At 40.4% G+C, this 12,369-nt stretch overlaps 1 long non-coding RNA gene across 1 annotated transcript in view; it reads right to left on the bottom strand.

The window, feature by feature from the left end:
• Positions 1-4,146, bottom strand: part of LOC145460372 (uncharacterized) — a 5,059-nt gene extending 913 nt beyond the window's left edge. The window contains exons 1-3 of the long non-coding RNA XR_014039837.1: positions 3,848-4,146; positions 2,304-2,368; positions 1-1,016 (exon numbers count right to left, since the gene is read on the bottom strand). The exon at positions 1-1,016 is cut by the window's left edge and continues 913 nt beyond it. This is a non-coding gene — a long non-coding RNA (uncharacterized LOC145460372). The remainder of the gene's footprint in view (positions 1,017-2,303; positions 2,369-3,847) is intronic.
• Positions 4,147-12,369: the final 8,223 nt, after the last annotated feature.

Below are 12,369 nucleotides of genomic sequence, written 5' to 3'. Positions count from 1 at the left end.
ATATGCGTCGGCGTGCATTCTCAGAAACGGTTCACAGGAAATTCGACAGAATGAAACAAACTGATCACGTAACGCCTTCGGGCATCCTATATAAAACCTAAAACTAAAGTCGCACAAGGACCAAATTGGTCCACAATCATAGTTTCCGTATCATTTATTAACTGGAAGCATTGCTATTCCCACTCGAAGGGATGTTTGGTCACTGCTGGATACCTTACAGCACTTATTATACCCAGTGAAACAATGGGCCTCCCACAAATATGGCTGCATATAATTACAATGGTCCGAACAAGACAATTCAGCATTCTTTGAGTGATCTAGATTCGAAATTGAAATTACCGAATACTGTATTCAATTTCCACACTAATCTCGAAAATAAGCTTAAAACTGCATGTTCGTATATTTCAGTTTGCAACGGACGGCGCTCTCAATGCACCTACAGAAAAAGGTCGACCCAACTCGATATGTGAGCCAGAGGAAGTTGTCAAATGTGTGAATAATTTTCTGAAGTCTCGTAATTGGCAGTCTGACGCCACTTTCTTGACTTTCGGTAGCTTAATACAAAGTGCGTAAAATATCTCTTGGCGAATGTGAAAATCATCACTAGAAATAGATGACATTCATTACTAAATATTAAATTTCCTTTCTGTTCATAGTTAAATGAGCTGCATTTCTTGTCCATTTTCACTATTCCTTAAATTCATACACATTTCATTACTGACCATGCCAACGTTACAAAAGTCCGAAATAATAGGTTTGTGCCCCGACTTATGCGCTTTTTAATAAGCTATTCTCGATTCAAATCTCTGCAACCCACCGGGCTGGCTTTTTGTACATTGTATTATAATTATGGAAAAGCAAAAGTGAAAGTGCTTCAGTAAGGGAAAACTTACTACCCGCTAAATAAAACAGATAGCTAATTTTGCAAAGCTTACCTTGTTAAACTATACTTTTGATCAGTTCTTGCTTACCAACTTTGTGAATTCGAATTTTGCTCCTCCTCGAACTCGACACAACTGATGGAAAAATAGACGAAGTCTCAATGTTGTAACATCAGCATTGGAAAGCATGCATTCCACAGCGCTTGGTTATTATCAAGTTACCAGTGTTTTTCAAATTAATTGTCACTAATACATACATTGAAACAAGATTGACAAACTACTGATTCTGTAACAACGCCAACATTGAAAGCAGACTATAAACAATAAGTATTGTCTTATCAGTTGATTAACTCCGCAAACATGCTACAAACCAAAGGGAACCCTCAAAAAGGGACAATTGCTCGCTAATTTTTCAAGAGACATCAAATGAGGAACAAACAGTACCTTTCTGGACTCTAGGTAAAAATTGTGCGCTCAATTGACGATAAAACTAAATGATTTTATGGGAATCTATGTGTCGGAGTACATTTCAAGAAGCGTTGCACATGAATGGAACCAATCGATTACGCGTAACGCCTTCGGGCAGCCTGCATAAAACTTAGACAGGCTCTCAGTAAGTCGTCGTCTCCAAATTCGTCAACACGGAATATTATAAACATTTTACCCGATGAATAAATGTATGCATGCTATCAATTGTTTTGCGAGACGTAACAAACAACTTTCCAGAAAAAGAGATCTTAAAATTAGGCGTCGAGAAAAGGTACTTGACAATTTTCGATTTTGAAATGGCGCCAAATTATGATTGCGCAAGTAATTAAAGTGCGTGTATGGAAATCTGAAAATCGTGAACTAATTTCTCTGAAATTTGATTTCTGACATTTCTCGAGTTAGCCAAGAATAACGAACCAACGCACAAACCCTGCTTTCAACAAGGTTTCACCTTGGTTAGAGAATTCTACAGATTAACTCTAATCCAAGGTTTATTTAACCCTCTTTTGAACAACCGTACTGTGAAGGTTCACTTTAGCTCGGTTTTCGTTTGCCATCTTTATGAATTCGGAATCTCCTTCTCTTCAAGGCACTGCCAAAACTGGAGACGTTTGAATGGAATTCATTGGCCGTGGAAAGCATTCCTAAACCTGCATTACGCAGTATTAGTTGATTATGAAGTTCCATTCTTTTTCAAGTTGTCTCTAAATTTGATCAAATTGTTAAACAAGATACGATAACTACAAAGGAGTCAGTACGTGTATCTACGGATTGGAAGAACGCCAACAAGTGTAAAGAGTAGTTGTTTATTCATCACTTGATTAACTCCGAACCTCTTAACCATGGTGTAAATTAATGTCAAGAAAGTCGGGAAAAAGAGCAATTTACCGCTAATTTGTCTTTATGAGACATCAAATGAGAGATATACGGTACCTTAATCCACTCCAGGTCAAACCTGCGCACCCAATTCACGATGAAACTACATGACTTGACGGAATCTATGGAAAGCAAATTGTACGTCGTGCATAACGAATGGAACAAACCTGGGGGGGGGGGGGGGGGCACTGCCATATATGGGCTACATAGGTATGTGCCGCTGTGAAGGGTATGGTTTTCAAGCAGTTTACTCTAGGATAGGGCATATAAATCAGAGCGTTTGGGTCTAGAATAGGGTATCATTTTTCACAAAACTGACTAGTTGGTTGAAGATTTTATCTAGACTAAGGAAACCAGGAGTTGCCACTCAAAAATATATATATATATAAAAAATCAAATCAGCAGGTTTAAATTTACACAAATCAGCCTCAACAGTGTCGATAGATGGGGGATTTGGGGAGTTTACTCTAGTATAGGGTAGCAAAATTCAGCTGAACTAGCTCTGGTATAGGCTAAGGGTTCCAGGGTCCCAGCGGCACATCCCCACCCAGAAATTCCCAAAGTACCTCCCCCGGGGGAACAAACTGATTACGAGTAACGCCTTCAGGCATCCTGCATAAAACCTAAAACTAAAGTCGCACTCGGACCAGGCTGGTCCACATTGCCAGTACTAATCGCAGTTTCCGTATCATTCAGAGACTGAAAGCATTGCTACTCACTCTCGAAGGGATGTTTGTTCGGCACGTCGGGATACCTTGCAACACTTATGTCCATCGAAACAATGCACCTCCATAAGCTACATGCATGGCTAGATAATTACATTGGTCTGTCACCAGACAGCTCATTGTTGCTTAAGTGAAAAGACTCGAAATCGAAATTGTTGAGTCGAGTTTTTTTATAACTCCAAAAATCTAAACTTGGCGGTCTTCTAAATGTACCCAGAAAAAAAAGTCGATCCAACTCAATATGTGAGTTAGAGAAGTTGTCAAATTCTCGAGTAATTTTCTGATGTCTGGCTGCCTAACACGTTTTGCATCAGCGACGCTCGATACAAGAACGCAAGAACACAAGACCCACAGAACGCTTTTGTTAACAATGTATTATGACTATGTAAGATCAAAAGTGAAAGTGCTTCGGCAGGCGAAACTTACTATCTGCTCGATAAAACTGATAGAACGTGAGACTTTCATATAAATTCATCCTTTTGAACTAAACATTTGCCCAGTTTTCCAATTCTTTTTCGCCTCAGCACAAATGCAAAACTGGCTAAGTCTTTTGTTAGAAGTGGAAAGCATTTTTGAATCCGCGTTTCGCAGCCTTTTTTGATTATGAAGTTACTAGTCTTTTTCAAGTTGCCACTTACCTTGACATAAGAATTGAACTACATACAATAACTTCAGAGAATTCGCAACATACATTGACAATAACGTTGATAAATTATACTGCCTGGCAAGAACGCCAACATCAGAATGTAAGCAGTCACAGTTTAAAATTTATCAGTTGATTAACTCCGAATCTCCGAAACATGCTATGAACGTCAAGAAAGTACAACTGACTGCTAGTTTAGCTTAATGAGACATCAACTGAGGGACACACAGTACCTTATAATCGGCTCCAGGTGAAATTTGCGCACTCAATGGAGGATAACACTGGATGAATTAACGGGAATCTATGCTTCAGTGTCCGTGTATTCCAAGAAGCGGTACACAAAGAATTAAACTGATCACGCGTAATGCCTTCAGGCATCCTGCGTAAAACTTAGACAGGCTCTTAGTGAGACATCGTCTCCAAATTCGTCAACGCGAGAAATTGGGAATATTTTAGCCCAATTACAGGCATGCAAGAGAAGGCACGCAATGTGTGCGAAAGTCAGCGACTTTCCAGACTAAATTTCTCTTTGTAACGCTAATAAACGCAAGTTAAAAAGAAGCAGAGGGAGTTGCGAATGAATGCTTCCAGCTTTAGTGATGAAGCTTTTAAATGAATTTGCACCAGATTAAAAGTGTAAAAAGTTAACGTTTAAAAACGGCACATCTTAAATATTTAGTAGTACCAAAGTATCATCCTTGTTCTTACGATGTGATCAGTTGTGATGTTATAGCGATGTTTCGAATGCGCGCTGCTAGTCTTCATCAGGCAATTGGGTCATTGGTGACAGCATCGTGAGACAGACGACATTTCATTGTACACTGCAGTATTTGTCACTTTAATTATGATGGTATATTTGTATGTGTGGAGGTTAGGGGGAGGCAAGGAAAAGTGATCTAAAGTCACACTACCATATAGACAAGTATGGATGTTAATCAAAGGTACACGCACAGCAGTTGGTTGAGAATTAAAGGACTGAGTATCCTACGAAGAGGCTCGGTAAGGACGGAATATCGGATATGTAGACATGATTGATCATCGCAGTTATACACACAATTTAAGCAGTTGTGAAATTAAATAAAGCCTGATGATCAATCATGTCTTCATAACATTCTCCGCAGTCCAAATATGTGAATTTCATATATTCATTTGTATTCTTCAATATCTACGGGTATATTACAAACTCACAATGTGGCCAGTTCCCAATTGGCTTGATATATAGCTCAGTTGGTAGAGCACTGCACCGATATGGCAGAGGCCATAGATTCAAATCCCGTTCTGGTCTGAATTTTTTTTCAGGCTTTAATTTAACAACTGCTAAAGTTGTGCGTATAACTGCGATGATCAATCACGTCTTCATACAAACAACACCGTGAAAGCACTTTTAAAAACAATGAACACGCACAATTGGTTTAAAATTGCCCATGATGATTTCTTATTTGCCAGTTGCACTATCTGCCTGGAACCTTAAGCCATGTGTCTTCCTGTAAAATAAAAAACAAAATTTGCTAATTTTTTTCTGGGTCTGCGCAGCAGAAGACGTGATAAGCTCTGTATTACATGTACGTATTCAAAATGAAGAAAGTCATCGGAGTCTGTCCGTGGGGTTATCCCACGGACGAGATTTGCGTTTATTTCTCATGGAAGGAATCGTACGACGACAAATTCCGCGTCATTACGGCGTATCCGTTCTCCAGAGCTTATCACGTCTTCTTGAAGCAGAGAAAGCAAGGTATGGCCACCTTTTAAAATCCTACAGACTTTATGTAGGTAAGAACCAAACGGCTCTTTTAGGAGCCACCACATTAATAAAAGTCAATGGTCCAACATGCTTTCCCCAGTTCTTTTAATTTTGTGCTCGAGCACGTGGAGATGCGCACTTATTATTCACAAAATCGATTATTGATTATCAAAACTGCAGCGTCAGCAGCGTCAGCGTCAGCAATGAATTTGATTGATGAACCACTCTTGGCGGCTGTTCGTTCTATTGAGAACGCGGACCAAGACAACGTTTCTCAAGAGGTAATAAATATAACTTGAAATTGGAGCACATGTCGGGCGAATACAAATCCGTACCGTTATTTTGAAAGGGGTCGTTGAAATTGAATGGAAAAGATAACTTCATACTTTAACTTACATGATTTAATCAGACCTAAAATTTGAAGACGGCTAAGGACTTTGAAAAGAAATTATTTTGATTTTGAATTAGGTCACTGAAATTGAATGGAAAGGATAAGCCTTTGTGCTTTTCAATACCACTACATGTTTTAATCACAACCTGGAATTTCAAGGAGGGTATGAGCATTCAATAGAAGTTCTTTTGATTTTGAATAGTCTCTGATAATGAATGGAAACGATAATAAACCTTTGTGTTTTTTATATCAATACGTGATTCAATCAGACCTGGAGGTTGTAGGCGGTTACGTTTTTTGAAAAGAAGTTCTTTTGATTTTGAATAGCTCGCTGTAATCCTTTATATCGGGCCTGGAATTTGAAGGCGGTTACGGTTTTTGAAAAGATGTTCTTTTGATTTTGAATAGCTCGCTGTAATCCTTTATATCAGGTCTGGAATTTGAAGGCGGTTACGGTTTTTGAAAAGATGTTCTTTTGATTTTGAATAGCTCGGTGTAATCCTTTATATCAGGTCTGGAATTTGAAGGCGGTTACGGTTTTTGAAAAGATGTTCTTTTGATTTTGAATAGCTCGCTGTAATCCTTTATATCAGGTCTGGAATTCGAAGGCGGTTACGGTTTTTGAAAAGATGTTCTTTTGATTTTGAATAGCTCGCTGACGGACTTGGAAACGTTCTACCAGTATAACACAAGTAACACTGGACGGATTTACAAGGCGGTTACGGTTTTTGAAAAGATGTTCTTTTGATTTTGAATAGCTCGCTGTAATCCTTTATATCAGGTCTGGAATTTGAAGGCGGTTACGGTTTTTGAAATGAAGTTCTTTTGATTTTGAATAGCTCGCTGACGGACTTGGAAACGTTCCACCAGTATAACACAAGTAACTCTGGACGGATTTAGGATAAGCAAAGCTATAGCGTTCGTCCGATCGTATTTTATAAACCTTAAAGTTACAATGGAACCGTTACTCCTAAATTTAAGTTTAGCGCGCGATGCAAATAATTTGTCCCATTGGCCGCGGGGATAACGAAATTTGCATACGAGTTGAAAACTTAACGCAAGAATGTGACAATGGACTATTATCTTTGAATGATTAGACTCTGTTAGCTTAACTGAATAGGCTATTATCTTTTAAGGCGAATTGAACGGACGCTAAAAGACTAATGAAGGCATTTGTTTTCATGCGAGTTGTGTAATTGTTATTCATTTACAGGAAAATTAAATTAACAAACTAAGTAAACTTTTCGGGTGGTCTGCGTGTGTGAATGTAATTATGATAGATCAATAACGTCATATGTTACTTGATTGGTGGTTGAAAATATGATGTTGTTTTTGTGCAATATGATTGGATGTTGGAAATGTGCTGACATTTCCTGTAATATGATTAGTTAACGACACCAATAAAGTTGGGACTCGCTAGATAGAAATCATTTGCAGATGGTGGACTATTGACTAAACTTTTGTTTCTCTGGATAAGATTTTCGCCCCATGTCAAGCCACTTTGAGGATATAAGCGATGAAGAATTGTTGGAGGCCATTATTGCTATTGAGAATGGACCAGAAAACAGTTATTTCCAACAGGTAAATTAAATATGTTGTAACAAAAATACATTTCGTGTACTTAATGTGTGATGAACCGGGTTATTTATTTTATTTTATATTTTCTCTTAGATTCTTGACGACTCTATCGATGATACGATTTTGTCAAATGTCGCCGAGGCTACAGAACGTCAACTCACTAATCAAGAACAAATGGGGGGAAGTCTTGCTACCACAGAACCTGGACGCTTCGAATTTGTACTCAACCCGTACGTAGATAGTCACAGCAAAAAAATGGGCGTTAGAGAGCGTCACTACACCTCCAACATTCGTCAGGTGGGACAATTTATACCTCAACAAAACTTGGCAGCAGCAATTGCTGATGGATTATATAGAACAATCCAAAATTTGATTCTCCAAGACAGGATACCAGCCGCTGATCGTGTCTACTTCAATTTAGCCAGCAATCGCTTAGTCAACAGCTATGCTTATCGAGCGTTACCGGCGGGGGAATGGTTAAATGGTAGCGATCGTGTCGACAGTCTGCTGCAGCAAATGTCACAGGTGTTAAACTCAAACGAGAACTTTGAAATAAATGATTCGTTTCAATTATCTTTTACACACGTTCGTACATCTCCTCGCGGTAGCGGTCAGAAACGAAACTTGAAACCTGGACATTCTAATCCAGAAACTTTATAACGTTTGAAAGGTTCTGTCATCAGTATCGATAACAAAGATGAACTATGCTGCGCCCGCGCCATTGTGACAGCTAAAGCTAGAGTGGATGATCACCCTAAATGGAACAGCTTCAGAAGAGGTTTCTCTATCCAGAGAGATGAAGCAATCAAGCTGCATATAGAAGCTAATGTAGAAATGGGAAAATGCGGTTACGAGGAACTCACTAGATTTGCATTTACGCCGTCCTTGAACAATTATCAGCTCTTACTTGTGGACGCTACCCGAGGTTATAGCGTGACTTCTTTTGGAAAGCCTCAGGAAAAACAATTGGTACTGTTGTATGATAATGAACACTACAATGTGATCACTACGTTACCTGGGTTCTTTGGTAACAGTTATTTCTGCGCAAGGTGTCTCAAACCCTACAATAACGAAGGTCAACACGCCTGTGAAAACAATCCTGATCATTGTTCTTCCTGCTTACAAACGGGATGTGAGGACTTTACAGAGGCCAGGTGTCGTAATCAACCACCAGCTACACCCTGCGGATCCTGTAAGCGGATGTTTTATGTTGATGTTTGTTTTCAAAATCATCTGACGAAATCCTACAAGGGAAAAATCGCTGACTCCAAAAACATCAGTGTTTGCAGTCAACGCCGCAAATGTCGTAGCTGTAAAAAGTTGTTGGTGGGTCTCAAGAAGCAACAAGAACATGAATGCGGTTACATAGACTGTCCCTCTTGCCACGAGTACATAGAGGCCGCACGCCACCGATGCTTTATTCAGATACCTAAAACACCGGAAGAGCTAACCGAAGAGAAAAAAGAAAAAAAAGAAGAAGAGAAAGAAAAAGAAAAAACGCAAGCGACTAACCGAAGCCGAAGCAGAGGATAATGGTAATGATGATGATGATGATGATGATGATGATGATGATGATGAAAAGCCTCCCATTCTCGTTTTCTTCGATATTGAGGCGATGCAAGACACTGGCAAACACATCCCTAATCTTTTAATAGCGGAAACTGAGGATGATAATTGTCCACTCCACTTCAAAGGTGAAGATTGCATTCGCGATTTCCTGGAATGGCTGGATACGTTAACTGAAGAAGACACGCGCAATGTAACTGTTTTGGCCCATAACTTTTCTGGCTACGACTCCTATTTCGTCGTGAAGGAATATCATCGCCAATACAGGGTCCTCAATCAAATCAGAAATGGAGCTAAACTTCTCCAATTAACCTTTGACATTATTAACTTTATTGACTCTCTGTCATTTTTTCAAATGCCGCTTTCTGCATTTCCAAAGACATTCGGATTGACAGAGTTAAAGAAGGGCTATTTTCCTCACCTGTTTAACACGCCTGAAAATCAAGACTACGTGGGACCAATTCCCGAGAAAGAATTTTACATGCCTGAATCAATGTCTGTCAACGGCCGTAAAGACTTCGAGAAATGGCATGATAAAGAAAGAGCTGAGAATGTAGTGTTCGATTTCCAGAAAGAATTGCTGGAATATTGCGAGTCGGACGTGCAATTACTGAAGGAGGGATGCCTTACTTTCAAACGGATTTTTGAAAAAGAGACAAAGTTTGACCCCTTCAGTCATATTACTATAGCTTCGGCACGCAATCGAGACCTGCGACAAAACCGAATGGAAGCCAACACAATTGCTTCCGAACCTTTCCACGGTTGGCGACTAAAAACAAATCAGTCGAAAGTTGCAATGGAATATCTACTGTGGCAACAAAGTCAGATCAGTGGGAGAATTCAACATGTTGGAAATGATGGGGAATACCGTATCCCCAACAGTCGCTACACCGTGGACGGCTACGATGCAACTACGAACACCGTCTACGAATTTCAAGGTTGCTTTTGGCATGGCTGTCGTAAATGCTATCCCAACAGATCCGAAACACACCTTAGATTAGACTACCGCTGCACTGCCGACGTGTATCTCTGCACCCAGGAAAAACTACAATTCTTGCGTGACAAAGGTTACAACGTCATCGAAATGTGGGAGTGTGATTGGCGGAAAATGAAAGAAGAAAGGCAGGACGTCAGGAACTTTGTAGCCAGCCTCGATTTGGTGGAGCCACTAAATCCCCGTGACGCCTTCTGCGGCGGACGAACAAACGCTGTCAAACTCTATCATCTGGCTGACATCGCCTCAGGAGAGAAGATTCATTACTATGATTTTACATATCTCTATCCGTTCATTAATAAGAATGCTGAGTATCCTGTCGGCCACCCTGAAATTATATTTCAGCCGGAAGACACAGACATCCAAAATTACTTCGGGATTGCCAAGGTCACAATCTTACCTCCAGAAAAACTGTTTCATCCAGTACTTCCGCTGCGTGAAAATGGTAAACTAACATTCTCGCTATGTAGAGCCTGTGTACAAGAAGAGATGGAAAAACCAATGCTACAACGGTCCTGGGTTTGCAGTCACAGCGACAGTGAAAGACAAATTACAGGTACATGGTGTACCCCCGAACTGAACAAAGCCGTTGAGACGGGCTACAAAATAACTTACATTCACGAAATGTGGCATTTTTCTGAAACGAGGAAAGGTCTCTTTAAAGACTATGTGAATACATGGTTAAAGATTAAAGAGGAGGCAAGCGGCTGGCCAGCTCATGTAGGCGATGATCCCGTCAAACAGCAAGAACATCTGAGATCCTACAAAGCGAAAGCGGGCATCGAACTCAACCGCAACAACATTGAAAAGAATCCCGGCAAACGTAGCCTTGCAAAAATGATGTTAAATTCCATGTGAGGGAAGTTTGGCCAGCGCACCAACAAAACTCAAATCAAAGAGTTCGGAGATCCTATGAGGTTCAGTGCATTCCATGAAAGTGATGCAAATGACATTTGCTACGTGAGTGTATTGTCTGAAGACATCGTTGAAATCCACTATAAACTGAAATCGAATGACGAACCTGTCTCACTAAACCTCAACATTTTCATCACTTGTTTCACGACATGTTGGGCTCGACTTCGTTTGTATGCAGCTCTGGACATGCTACAAGAACGAGTACAGTACACAGACAACGACAGCGTTATTTTTTCCAGTTTACCTCATGAAAACAATCCTCCCCTTGACGACTTTCTCGGTGATTTCAAGGACGAGTTGGGAGAAGACGACTTCATCACTGAATTTGCGTCCGCGGGACCGAAAAATTATGGTTACCTCACGAAGAAAGAAAAAGAAGAATGCAAAGTGAGGGGAATCTCTTTAAACAGAGAAGGTAGCAAGCAGTTAAATTATCAAGTGTTGCGGCAAAATGTTTTAGACGAAATTCAACGCCCTCTCGAGAAAACGTGACAAACTGATATTTACAAGCCTTATCACATCGTCTGAAACTCCAAAGAGTACTCACTGACCACAGTCTCTCAGACGAAAAAGTACCAGCTTGTGTACGAAAAACGAGTGATAGATCCCTACACCTTCAAAACATATCCCTATGGCTATGAAAGAATAACAAATGAGGACGTGGACATGATTGAACTGTTGTGCCATTTGTAAACACTTTTGTAAATAGTTTCATTCATAAATTGAGCGCAATCCACTAGGGAGTTGCACACGGCTCTGTCCTGTAATTTTAGGGAAACCTTTGATATTAAAGTTAATGGTTAACTTTAAAATTGCGTGATTACTTTGTTTATGTTAGAAACCAGGCTTTTTACTCGGTCAACACGGAAACGAGATTAATGACGTCAAAGGGGGCGGGGCTTCTGGTTACCATGGATACGTCAAACTCGAGAAAACAATAGAACTCCTTTGCATAACAATACTTTTTCATTTGCATCACAATACCTGTCAAAGCCGTACTTGACTAGCCCATACCACTACTTATATCTCTTTATATAATTACCCCTCTCGTTGCTATTCAACCTACGCCACCGGCTCAACCAGGTTAGCCAACTCCACTTTCACCACCAGTTCCAGTTCCGATTACCCAATTCGCTCCAACCCCCCCAAATCGGGCCATAAACCCTCCCGCTCGAGCTCGACCCAAAGCCTTCGAGCTCAGACTCCAAACCAAGCTCAAAACACTCCTCCAGCTGGAAAAAAAAATCTTTGAGGCCAACAAGCACTTCGAGCTCACCATACCCGTACTCACTATACCCGAACTCACCATAACCGAAACCAAACTCAAAAGCAACCTCAAAACCTCCGAGCTCAAAAGTCAAGCTCAAACACGCCAAGCTCAAAAACAAGCTCAAAACACAAACCTTCGAGCTCAACACGCATCTCGAGCTCAAAATACGGATAAACATGGAAGCAGTAAAGAATCGTCATACCGTGGACTTGACTAGGAAACATAAATTGCTTATTGTTATGTAACCTCAGTTGGAAAGTTTCACGCCCCCCCCCCCCCCCCCCCCCCGCTGAGCAACCA

Source organism: Orbicella franksi, chromosome 11, assembly GCF_964199315.1.
Source record: "Orbicella franksi chromosome 11, jaOrbFran1.1, whole genome shotgun sequence".
NCBI lineage: Eukaryota > Metazoa > Cnidaria > Anthozoa > Scleractinia > Merulinidae > Orbicella > Orbicella franksi.
Note: the sequence above shows the minus strand (reverse complement) of the source record. Positions and strands in the feature narration are given on the sequence as shown.